This window comes from Coptis chinensis, chromosome 9, assembly GCF_015680905.1.
Source record: "Coptis chinensis isolate HL-2020 chromosome 9, ASM1568090v1, whole genome shotgun sequence".
NCBI lineage: Eukaryota > Viridiplantae > Streptophyta > Magnoliopsida > Ranunculales > Ranunculaceae > Coptis > Coptis chinensis.
In genome coordinates, this window is record NC_141464.1 from 47,736,873 (window position 1) to 47,750,376 (window position 13,504).

At 36.5% G+C, this 13,504-nt stretch overlaps 2 long non-coding RNA genes and 1 pseudogene across 3 annotated transcripts; 1 reads left to right on the plus strand and 2 right to left on the minus strand.

The window, feature by feature from the left end:
* Positions 1 to 1,208: 1,208 nt before the first annotated feature.
* LOC147476368 (uncharacterized) lies at positions 1,209 to 1,818 on the plus strand. The gene is made up of 2 exons (XR_015209100.1): positions 1,209 to 1,250; positions 1,329 to 1,818. It is a non-coding gene; the product is annotated as an uncharacterized LOC147476368 (long non-coding RNA).
* A 1,095-nt stretch (positions 1,819 to 2,913) lies between these two features.
* LOC147476369 (uncharacterized) lies at positions 2,914 to 3,904 on the minus strand. Of its 2 annotated transcripts, none has more exons than XR_015209142.1 (4): positions 3,823 to 3,904; positions 3,656 to 3,711; positions 3,425 to 3,565; positions 2,914 to 3,204 (listed from the first exon to the last, which is right to left on the minus strand). It is a non-coding gene; the product is annotated as an uncharacterized LOC147476369 (long non-coding RNA). The 2 variants fall into 2 exon arrangements; XR_015209141.1 differs by having other exon boundaries at positions 3,356 to 3,565.
* A 7,521-nt stretch (positions 3,905 to 11,425) lies between these two features.
* Positions 11,426 to 13,301, minus strand: LOC147476370 (DDB1- and CUL4-associated factor homolog 1 pseudogene; annotated as a pseudogene).
* Positions 13,302 to 13,504: the final 203 nt, after the last annotated feature.

A 13,504-nucleotide genomic window follows, 5' to 3' on the forward strand; every position in this document is an offset into this window, starting at 1 on the left:
AAGCTTAGAGTCAAGTGAACTCACCCCTATAGTCTTCCGGAGATTTATAGGATCCAAGGTATCCTCAAATGGGTAAACTCCTATCAACATCACATATAGAGTCACGCCACAGGACCAAACATCTGCAACCTCAGAATTTAAGAAGTCGAGGTAGTCAAAGAAACAACTTAGATAAATTCGTTGCTGTGCCCAATGAGGTCAGAAACGAGTCATCTACGCACCCATGATGAGACACTGATAAACGGATTATTGAACTTGAAGGGGTATACAATTCATTTTAGTCTTTTAGATGGTCAACTGAAAGAGAAATGATAGAGAGAAGCTTACGAAAGCGAGCTCTTGGTCCAGAGGACTTGAGGATCGATTGTCGAGGTGTTCATCATCAAGGCGCTTCCACGCTCGATGGACTTTATCGCTCCCCAACCCTTCGTCTCGTCTTTTCCAAAGGTCGCAAGGACCACTCTAGCCCTTCTATCCCACCCACCCGACCATAAGCATGGTACCAACCCCCAAAGATAGCAAAGATGTATATCGCTTTAACTTGCCACGAAGTCATTAACGGATCATGGCCAATGAAAACAGCCTTTGTATACCCCGCTTCTAACATGATTGTAAAGAAGCCCGAGTTGATGAAAGGCTTAACTAATGCCCTCCCTGCTTCACACCAATGAAGTTTGTTGAGTCAAAGCTAGCAAATTCGGCAAATGGGATGTGGAAGTAAACAAGCCCCGTGCGATCCTGCTTTGAGCTTCGGTTTTAGTCATGTACGATTTCTGCAGAAAACATAAAAATAAAATGATTCAAATTCGATTCATAAAACCATTTTTAGGTCCGAAGTTACCGTGATGGCGCCATGGAAAGACGTAAGTTTACAACTCCCATCGACTTCACCAAGCTCAGGGCGCTTTCATCAATGAGAGAGAGAAGCCTTTGCTTTTAAGAGTGAACAAAGTGAACTTGATTTAAACCTTTGGCCACGAATCAACAGGAAATTATGTTTCAAATATAATCAAGAGAAAGTCCACTACTAATGCCGCTCCAATTATTTGTATGCTCGATATTCGGGTTTGTATATTGTTTTGATAGGTTAATGAATTTTCATTAGCAATTAAAAAGAAGAACAAGCTTAAGTAGATCTCGGCTTGGAGGAAAGGTAAAAGCACCAAAAGTCCTAGCGGATATCATCGAACCAGCTTCTTTGCGCTACAGTATAATGGAATGCCAAATTTGATTTGAAGTTTATGTGGGAGGTAAAAAGTTACTCTGAGTTTTTGAAGATGCTGTTTTTGTTTTTTGTTAGTTATAAAGTTATATAATGTTGATGGTAGGTCTTTAGTCCACTGTTGGAGCCTATCGTTGCGCTTGAAAATCTACAACAACAACCACTCACAATGCTTTATTAGCTTTGTCAGAAACAGGGAAAAAATGTTGATATTAAATATTGGAGGAATGGGGAAAATAATATTACCAATATTTTGGTGGATGGGAAGTTTTTGGCTTCAGCGTGTTCAAAGCAGAAAGAGACATCGAATTTTATGAATTGCTAAATGGAGTGGAATCTTATGGGATCTTATACAAGGAGGACTAGAGCATGCTCAGATATCATAGGAAGTTTAACCTCATTTGACGTGGAAAGCTATATTAAGTTTGCTTAAGGTTGAATGGCGTTGTTCCTCTAGCAGCAGTAATCAGAAATATGTCAGTAGGAGTTTCTTTTGGTTGAAAATGTAATATAACTTTAGAAATTATTGTTGCAAGTCTTCAGGATTGTATGAATTGTCTATCTAATGGTGATCATATTGTAATGTTTCTTATCAAGTTTGTTTATTATGTAGACAGATTCAAGGTTTTAAGATTCTGAGTCATTCTATTTATTATGTAAATTCGATTTTGAAAATTAACGATATTGGACCATCATAGATCATAGATAATACGTACAAACATTTTCCACGATCTATTTCATTAATTAAAAAGATAATTGCCTTCATCCTCCTATTCCACTCCACAGTATTTGTATTTGCATTTTATTTATTTTATTCTCAGACAACATACTTCTCACATTGCAATCAAGTTTTCAGAGTTCCCGAAAGATTGATAGGCGCTCTCGAAAGCTCTCTTCCGGAGCTTGCAGGATCAAGTAGGAAGAGCGGAACTTGACAGATTATAAAAAATAAATATTGTTTCTATCCTTGCAGAACTTTTCTCATTTGCAATCCTTTGTAGGCCATGAGCATAGAGTCATTAGTATGGTCTTTGTGAATGCCACCGAACCTTTGTGCGTAAGCAGGGATAGTGGAAGTGGCATATGTGTATGAAGTATCTTATCTCTACACTCTTAAATCAAAAAGATATGTTTGTGTATGAAGATATGTGGAAGTGGCATATGTGGAAGTGGTATGAGCAAAAAGATTGGCGCTAGGTGGTCGCACACTATCGATCATCTCTACACTCTTCAATCAAGGGCACTTCTTCCTGTTAAGCAACATTGATACCACAAGACCAATATACTGGACTATACTGATAGAGTAGCTGTATAAGATAGTAAAAAATATGTTTCTTAATTTAGAGTTTCAATAAAAAATAAACAGACACGAGCTAAGGTTAACTACAATATAACACTTCATCTCACAGTTCTCACTACAGACCACCCAACAATGAAGCCCATATGATATTTAAAATCTCAAATGGCGTGGCCTCCAAAGGGCAAAGTCAACGGCTTTGTCTATTATACTATGCATTGGTTGATCCTGGGAATAAGGAAAAGTGACTCCTAATTGCTCAACAATTAAAGATTATAATTATCTGGTCTAAATGGTCTGATTTCACCAATGTTTCATGGGAATATTACTTCTACATCCTACCAAAAAGGATTATGATCAATGAATCTGAACAAATACTCAAAATGCACCGTTATTCACATTGGATTTCAGAATTCTGGAAAGGAGACATTATTTGCTATCCCAAATTCAAGCATTCTTCTAATATTAGGACTTACTGAAGTTCAGGAGATCAAAAGTCTAATCAGAAACTCAAAAAGAAGTGCTAACTTATGTATGAACAGTTACTATAGTCCATTGAGACTAAAATAAACTCTTAGATGAACAATTACTTTACTATAAGATTAGCGACGCAACAAATTCTTCATACCACAAGAAGATCAGCTTCTACCACTTCTTCGAGAGTTGCATGAAATGCTTCCACTAACTACAGGAAAAATGAAAAGAAAACCTTGAGATGTCACTCAGCAAAAAAATTGTACAAAAAGTAAAAAAAACACAAACACAAACACAAACAACCAAGAGGAAAACTTTTAACCCATGGAAAATTTAGAGTTTTATGCATCTCTTCCTCATACCTGCACAGTATCACTAAGAAGCACTTTCCTCCTATATTCATACAAACAGTACAAACAAATCAAACTCACTATTTGAAAGACGTGCTCCAAAGGAGCTCTGCTTCCTTCAAATTTCAAAAGGTTGGATATATAAAGTACTCAACGTTCTCATTAATAATTACCCAGATGGAAGCATAACACTTCTCACTCGAGGATCCACTGGCAAATAATCTGCAAATTGGTTGTACAAGCAAACATGCAACATCAGTAATATTTAACGTAATTGGCCCTACACTTGAAACGGGATCTGTGGGTAATTACCGATCATCACTGTACAGATCACTCTCTGAAAGTGCGTTAACTAAAGTTGATTTGCCCTGTTACAGAACACATAGGTCGATAGAGATTTGTTAATGAGACAATGGAACCAGATTCTCTGAATTTTTATTTAAGTCAATAATAGAACGATCAAATTTAGAATGACATACCGCATTTGTATACCCAACAATGGCAACAGTAGATAGGCCTTGACCTCACTGTCACCGTGAGGGATATATGATTACAAGGAAAGCTTTAAAAAAGACAAACATACCCAAATATACATAAGAGTGTATTGCACAATTCTTTTATATGTGTTTTTTTGCCCTTGGTATGCCATCCGACAAAGAAATTGGTCAGAATGATTCATATCAATCTGGATGATGCCACTTCTGTGAATTTGCTTCTATCAACCATCAACAGGGAGGATTTTAGAAACAAGAGGTTAGACTAAGCTGCCGAGCTGCTTGACTGAGAGCTGCAAAACCATATTAGGCATACTGAGAGGTGGAAGGTAAAGGCCATACAAAGGGATCTATATGGAGAACGTACTGTGCTGCAGATTGAGCGTTAGATCGATGCTTCAATCATCACAAATGGTCTTTCGAGGGCCTTTTCAACTGGAACATGGCCGCATCATGTAAGTTCTAGACAGAAGATCTCTGGTGTGGTTGTAACACTTCAGAGAACAAATCCCCTGCGACGCCTCCATACTTGCTTGACCCTTTGATAGCCGGAAGCACTTCAGAAGTGAGATCGTTGACAGGAATGAATCCACTGCCAGCTGCCCGAGGAGCAGCAGGTAGTCCTAAGAATATTTGAGCACCCGTGATGGATGTGGTCCATTGCTTCCATGCATCTTCAATATTGGTAATACTTCCTGAGGCATACTGACAAGGGAGATTGCTGTAAAATTGCACACAAACATAATCGAAAAGGCCTGTTTTCAAGGCACCCCCAACCCAAGCATCAGGAAATGGACATTGTGGTGCAGCAGTCAAATACACCTACTTACCTTTCTTGCTATATCCAGAGAGGTACCTAGCAAGGTCATCCCAATATACGTTTGAACATCCTTCAATGTCAAAATCTATTCCGTCCAAAACAGCATAAATTCACCAGTTTTGTCGGCTTTAGAGGTTGGACCCAAGAAAAGAACAACAAGCTTAACGTCATCTTTGTTGCATCACCAGGTAACAACACAAAAATGTAGGGCAATTGCATCACCCTTTTTTATTGCAATCACCTTCTCCCTCTGCTGCAGAAACTAATATTCAATGGAAATTTCCTGAAGGATTCGATGTCACGGGTTTGATTAATCGTCTTTGTATAAATTAAGTGGAAGTTTAATGAAGGATCGGATGTCACAGGTTCGATAGCCATGGAAGCTCCCACTACATTACAAATTCGCACCTTCTTATTTCCAAAACACACGTACAAACTTAACTTCTTATTTTTAAAACTCTACGAATCCTAATAAAACAAAATTCCTAAAACCTAATAAACCAAAAACTCCACTTCTTATTTCTTAAAACTGTCAAACCTAGCAGCTGAGTTAGATTTTGAATTCCTAAAACCTACTAAACCAAAAACTCAACTTCTTATATCAAACTCAAATTTCTAAAAACTCTCAACTGTATAGCTTCAATGGTATCAAAAGGAACATCAAAGCGCTTCAACAACGAAAGTGGTAGAGCATCAAGAAGGACAAGAATAAAATCAAAGGAACAAATAGGTATTGATTCAATCTTAATACCTATATTCACTCTGTGGGGAAAGGTAAAATATTTCAAGCACAAACATGCCTAGAATTTAACATATTGTGCTTTGAGTCTGCGAAAAACCTTGAAGTGCTGGATAAGCACACACACTGATAATAACAATAATAATCACACATATTCCTTATATTATGAAAGTAAATGTCAGAAAGACAGTGCTTGCTCTATTTTTTCAGCATAAACTATTAGATTGTTTTATTTTATTTTTCTTTAGTTTTCTGGTATGAAAGTTTTAAGTTTAAATCAACTGAATTGGAAATGGAATGATTTTATAATAATTATTATGCTATACACTATACCACATCTTTGCGTTTTTATGAGGTATATTATGTTTCCAGCTCTAACATTCTCTATGTTAACCTACTATTCTATTTGACTCTACACCTCCACTCTTTCAAGTGGACTTTTCTTGGTTGTGAAGTTATCAAGGTACCCAATACCTCATGATGATTCTAGCATTATTTGCAACCAGCCCAAACGAACTCATTCTATTGACATTTTTGCAGATGCATACGTAATATCTTTGTGTATAAAAACAGAAACATGCATTATTAGCCATTTTTTATCTATTGAACATGGTCATGCAATCTTTATTTTCCAAATCTAACGAAACATAAATTCTAACTATGGCCAACACTAATGTTAATACTTCAAAGAATAACCTAATGAGTTACAGGATAGCAAGTAAAGAGTCAAAAGAGCTTATTGAATATGATGAAAACACTAAAACTGTTTCCATTTCAGAAATTTCATGCTTTTGATTTAACTTAATACTCTCTACCCTGCTTAAGTGAATCTTGATGTTTATTGTTCTAAATCTAATCACGTGAAAATGAGTCCACCTGATATCAGTTCATATACCTTCTCCTCTTTGTTGAGTTATGTTATACACTAGCACAAATATTGCGGCAGAAAAACACTAATTGTTTGATTTTGCAGGCACTTCTCCAGTTTTAAGCAAAGCAGAATGTAAACTTAATCGATCTAATCGAATGCGTTATTTAGCGGACAAAAGAAAAAGGTCTCTTGGTATTGAGTGTATGCAAAATCAGGAAAGAAATGAATTAATGAAAACAATTTCCAAGCAAAAAAGAGCTGACCTGAAGAAGAAGAGGAAAAAATCCGTTGTTGTTCGAAAACTTTAAACGCTTCACGAACATGATTGTTCTGAATATGACCTGCAACCAAAGCTGTCATTGCCACAATATCTAGCTGAATGCCACTTTCCAACATCTCATCATACAACTTGCATGCTTTATTGTAATGAGGAAGCTTTAGGAGTATGCCCTGATTCTTTCATGCTCCGGAACATATCAAAAGCCTTAGAAACCTCATTTCTTCTCAAGTATCCATTGATAATACTCCCATAAATGTCTCCATCAACGACATTGTTTTGTTTCATAATGCTACAAATTTCTAAAACATCGGATATTTTACCATCCCTACACAACCCTTGAACTAGAACCTCAAAATTCTCAGGATCAAGCATTATATTCTCATTATTAAGCTCACAAAGCAATTGTAGCGATTCTCTTATTCTCCTTCCAAAACAAAAACTTCTAAGAATGCATGAATAAACCTTTTGTTGCGGAACCTGGGAAACATTAATCATATCCTCTCCAACCAATCTAACATCCAATATATTCCCCGATCTTGACAAGCAATTCATTAACACATTATACAAATTCATATCCACTTCAATGTTCTTGCACACCATCTCCTTATAAAACTTCATCACAATATCTCCTTTCCCCGCATTACATAGAGCATAAACGATAACTTCATAAAGCTGCTCCATCAGGCTAGAAACCACATTTCCGATTCTCTCAAAAAGCATAAAAGTTTAAATAATCAGTTTCAGATTCCCGTAACTAGATATAAGTAGTGTCCATGTCTTAATATCCTTGGGGCAAGATGCCTTCTCCATCACTCAATTGACTACATACCAACAACAAGTTCACAATAACAACACCATTTAATTCCACCCCTTCACAAACCATGTTACTATATACTTCTAAACTCAGCAATGGCTCCACATGTTTAGCATATCCAAAGAAACATACCAGTTGGTAGCACAAGCTCTTAAGACTAAAGGAAGAGTATAATACTTTGAGATATGAATTTTATATGATTACATATTTTGTGTGTTTAAGATATAATTTTATTGGAACAAAACAATAATAAATTAAACCAAAACCTTAAACAGGTGCCAATCAAATTAAGGTTTTGTATTGAGATAAGGGTTTTATACTTTAAACTTAAAGTAATGTCATACCTTATCTTCATCTTTGATTTTCTGCATAACAATGGGCATATTTGGAGCTTAATAGAACACGAAGTGAGTTTTTGATAGTGAGAGAGTTCAAGGGGAGAGATAGTATAGAAACGTTGATTATACAAATCCGAAACCTGTTTTAGTTTAGGATGAATCAATCCTATTTTGTGATGAGAGAAAGTTTTTGGAGCAATTTAGTGTGAAATGAAGCTGCGTGGGAAAAAGAGGTAGCAAGTCAAATTTGAATTGAATTTGAGATACTATACCCGCTTACAACATATGTTATAAATTTTGTTCGGGCTAGGCCCAATAGAAATAGTAAACCTACAGATTTCTAAACCCAATCACTTCTACCTAATTGACAAAAAATATATAATAATTTAAAATAGGGTGATTTAGCTTTAGGTCGTCCCAATAATATGGGTATTTGCATTGTACCCAAAGTTTTATGTTTCTTAGCTTTAGATAACTCTATCATTAGTTAACGATTCATTTACCAAGTTTGACTGTCTATTGTGGTGTGTCTGGTGGTATGCCCTTTCAAAATGCAACAACTACCCCTCACACGTTTTGCACGTGTCATAATCCATGCTCCTAATAGAGTCATAATCCATGCTCCTAATAGAATGGTGGCTGCAAAAAAGGAGAAGCTCACTGTTCCAAAATATCAAAATTTAAGAGATATACAAAACTAAAAAACTAGGAAAAGTGAACTTCCAATCACTTAGTAATACATAATCTATTAACCTAAAAACAATTTAACTGCATTATATCGAAAACCGTGTAGCCTATTTTTTCTTCCTCTTCACCATTATTTACAATTATTTATTGACTTCATTTTATTATGTATATTGCAGATAATGGCGTATGAAAATTACAGCTTATGTAAAAAAAAAATGTTAAAGGAAATTCTAGAAGAAGGACTTAACATTCAACAAGATCCGGTCTACAACACAGAATTAGAGAGCGGACGATTCAAAAGCACTGTGACATTAAAGGTACCAAAAGACTTATTCTTTAACAGTGAAGACGTCATAGTTAGAGAAATTGATGGAAGCCCAACATATTCTGTTGCAAAAGCAGAGGATTCCGCAACTTTTAACGCAATACAGTTTATAAAGGATGAACGTGATATGGAAATTGAATACTTCAATTTCAAAGAACTTATGAAGAAAAGAATAGAAGTTGAAGAGAAACAGAATCAACTCGACATTCTCAAAAATGTTATGCTAGATTGTTTCGTTGATGATAAACACAACAAAGATAAAATATATTCTCTCGAAGAAAAAAATTAAAGGAATGAAGGACATGGAGAGTTCCATAATAAAGAAAAGAAAACCATAAGGATTAGTACTTTGATACCAAAATTTTAGTATGTTGATCACATATAATTTTTTTAATGGCCAAGGTTTAACGCTTCTTATTTATGAAAGTTTGTCACTATTAAGTCCTTTAATTTTTAGTTTAAATTTATAATATTAGCACGCTCACTTTTCCAATTCGACTAATTCAAAAAATATAAGTTATTTGTCAACTTTGGAATAGGTATTCGTATCATAGCATTGTTTCGTTTGCTGACCTTCAAAAAGAAGTGAGTAAATGTAATCATTACCTATCCTCCCTTACTATTATTACAAACGAATTTACCAAAATAAGCTAACAATTAACAAATATCGATAAAAAAAACAAGTGAAGAATAATAGGTGATAAGCTATTTCCATACTGCAATAAGTGGATGCCCTGAACATTCTACAATGCAAATACTGGACAGTGTCTTCCAAATATTAATGAGATAGTGAGTTCCTCCTTCAGTATTCTAATGCCAAATAACAGATGATCTTTTAAAAAAAAAACACCGTTGGGAGTGCGAAAGAATTAGGCAGTCAGCAACATTCTATGATGTCTAGATTTTTTTAGTATCATCGTGGCAGTTTTGCAACTCCATTATATCAACTCTCCTAAATCACCACAAATTACTACAAGAGCACAATCCATCATGAAAATGGTGAAACCTCATGTTATCCCTCAACAATCTCTCTCCTCATAATCAGAGACACACCACACATCACAGTGTGGAAATCCTCACACACTCTGAGGTTCTTTACAATCCTAATGAGGGTTCCAGCAGTCGTAGTCAATAGTCCAAATGATGTCTGTAAAAGCTCCTCCTCTGCTTCCATCAAGCTGCAGCCAGGGTTCTTTCTGAGTCCTTTTTCTCTAATCAGGGTTTCCATGGATCCGACAAGCACCAAGGAGCAATACAATTACTCGGCAAAATGAACTTTACAATCCAACAAGATGACTAGATGTCAAAGTAATGCTTTACTGGGGATTCAGACCATTTGACAAATTATGCACAAAACCTATACCATCTTCATATACTTGGCAATGCATTTTTTGTTTAATTACATTTGTGTTCTTTGGTTATGACTATTTTGACATCTTATATAATTAGACAATACATGTTGATTCAATACCGTACCAATGTCTTCTGATTCATTTTATGTGTGGGAAAATTAAACAAAAAAATTAAGGAAAGTAAAAAGTCTCATTAGAAAGTAAAAAGTGGTATGTATATTGAGATTGTAATATGGTTAATTTATGTAAAAATATGGAGACGAAATCTGTGGATATAATGTTGGATTAAATAACGGGTAAATCTCTAGGCCAATATAATGAAGCAGAGGTTGTAGTTGATTTGCTTGAAAAACTTCTTTATACACAATATTCTGTGTATATCCTTTTGGCTCATCATCTTCCCTTTTGATTAGAAATTTTAGCCCCTGTCTAGATGTCGTTCTCGAAACAACAACATATAACTGCCCATGTGTGAAAATTGGACGTGGTAAATAAACACCAACATGGTTGAAAGTTTGTCCTTGACTCCTAACTAACAAGCCTGAACGCCCTTAAGAGATTCCTAAGATGGGCATGTTATTAAGTTTGTAATTCATAATGTATGCCATGTGAATTGCTTCTGCAAGTATAGATATACTACTTCAATACATTAGTTCCTCCCTAAATGATAGAGACCAGTACTTTTAGTGTTTTCATCAAAATTTAACTTAATACAATATTCTATAGTTAAAACTTTTTAGTACAAAATATTTTATGAAAACGATCCCCGTTCGTTGAACGGGCACAAAAACTAGTTGATAACTAAGTTGAATGTCTTAAACTGTATAACAAGTTTGTGTACGCGAGAAAACCTAGACATCCAAACTATCATGGATGTGGTGAAAGCAGATGATAGACTAGGTCCTGAGTATCTTACTCCAAGCGTTGGATTTGGGGGATCACCACTGACAAGAGATGTCAAGCATTAGGGATTCAAGGTAGCACGTTGCGGTCTAAAGGAAGAAGCATTATAGTTTAAAAGAGCAATATTTTACAACGATATAGCGAAGAAACGATTTGTTGATATGGTATATGTAGATGAGAAAATGATTGGTGCAAACTCAAAAATATTGGCTATTTTTTGGTTTAATTTGTATTCAAAGATGAATCATTTGATACTAGGGTATGCCCGTGCCTCACCCCGAGGAGGCTCGGCGTGCTTTGGCGGCCGACACACTCCATATTTTAACGCATTTCACTAATATATTGATTGAAGAGCCGTGATTCTCAGCAATAGGAAGAAGATGAAAGGGAAATAATATAAAACGAATTTAGAATTACATTCGAAAAAATTTGTTTCTCTTCCTTAACTTTTTCCAATCTTATGTACATTTTGCTCCTGGCATCTCTAATTTGCTCTAACTGAACCAAAGCATGAAAATTTTCCCCAATGACAAACTATTGATTTTGATCCATAATCTGACACTAATTACATTACCTAATCACCAAAGAACTCGGCTTCTCTCACCAGTCAAAATATGAGTCGCCAAAGAACTCGGCTTCTCTCACCAATCAAAATATGAGGATAATTTGAAGACATTGTAATTTTAGAAGCCAAAGTTCTCCTCGTCCCCACTACTAATAGACTCCATCAACTGACTATAGTTATCGTTATCGTCCTCGTCCTCCGTTACAATATCCAATAGGCCTCCACCAGTAAATTCAGTGTCCATCCCAAAATCACCATCATCGTCGTCGTCCTCAATGTCATCTACACTATCATCACCTTCATCATTGCTCATATCATCCACATCACTATCAACATCCAGGCCATCACCCAATAAAGGGTCACCGTCAGCGTCTGAATCGTCATCATCTTCATCTTCCTCACTCTCAGCATCACCAGGATCTGAATCATCACCAGTGGGTGGCCTTCGACCTATTTCATAGAGCCTAGCAGAAGCATACATTTCTTCATGGTCATCCATCGTTACCAACCCAACAAATGAGTCAGTTGGTTCTGTGGCAAAGTCAAGCACACATCGATCCACAGGGACTGTGGCAATGTCTGAATAGTTGACAACATCCACCGTTCGAAACGCAGAGAAGAGGGGGTGCCTGACCAGACATGAATGAACTGCAGAAGTTACATCTTCGAGATTCTGCCTCAGGATCGCATAGATGACGTCACCATGAGCATTAAATGTTATAACAGTCTGATCCAAAGAAGGGGCACTCCATAGGAGCTTAAACGTTCGAAGATCCCACACTTCTGAGTTTAATGAAACCACTAATAGTGAACAAAAATAAAGTAGTTAGCTAACAGATACTGCTATTTTATCACAGTGATTTTCAGATTCGACAAAAAGCCAACTTGTACACCTATTCCACAACAATATTGTTATAAACTTTTCAAGTACAATTGTGAAGCATACCTCATTCCCAGAGGGATGAAAACCACCACCACCGTAGTCTGAAAACAGATCAAACTTACGAACAAGGCCAGATCCCCTTCGATCCCATAGAACGCCATTCCACAGAAGCATCGTGTCTAAGGGGTTAAAATGTATAGGAGAAGGTATATGCCCTCTCACGGCAGTTGAAGTATGTATCAGTCAATTTCAACTCAAGTTTGCAAGTCTGGATGTCATACAAGAGAACTTCACGACGTGATGGTTCTGTAGATAAAGCGGCAAATGCCTCCGCAGAGTTGCTGAACCTAGCAGATTTGCACCCTTCAAAAGAATGTGTCGAACCACCTGATATTGAAGACGCATTCCACAACCGCACCTCATAGGACCTAGAAGAGAGCAACAGACGGTTGCCACCTGAAGGAGCTGAATGAACAAATGTGACTGGTGACTCCCATTACTTTCCAACATATTACCACTATTCGAGTCGAAAATCTTGAGGTCGCCAGAATGGTTGCCAATTGCAATTTGAGAGAAGTCCCCTAGGAAAGTTAAGCATGTCAAAAGGGCATCATCCCGGCAAGTATGCCAAGGCCTGAATCTGCTGTAGACAAACTGACGATCTCTACGGCTTCCATGAATGCCACCATACCAGTTTCTGAACTCACGTGTGCTCAGCCTAGCCGGTAAATTTGCAGGTGCATCAAAGATATGCCTTGATTCAGTACATGTGTGTGGGTGTAATAATGATAACGGAGGTAAAGTGGTAATGGGAGTTGGACACTGGTGATGCTGATGTTTCAGATACTGCACGAACAACATATTATGCGTCATTTATATGACAATTATGATGGAATTTCTAGTGAGTTGTGACGATAGAAATAACTTTTACAGTGCAGCAACATATCCAGGATTGGAACTAAAACTTGGAATTTCAACTTGACCATGTTTCATCAAAGGCTGTATTAATAAAACTCTGGCAATTGGGAGAATAGAGTTGCAAATAAGGAGTTTGATATTCACACTCACAAAATAAGATATTGGTGCAAAC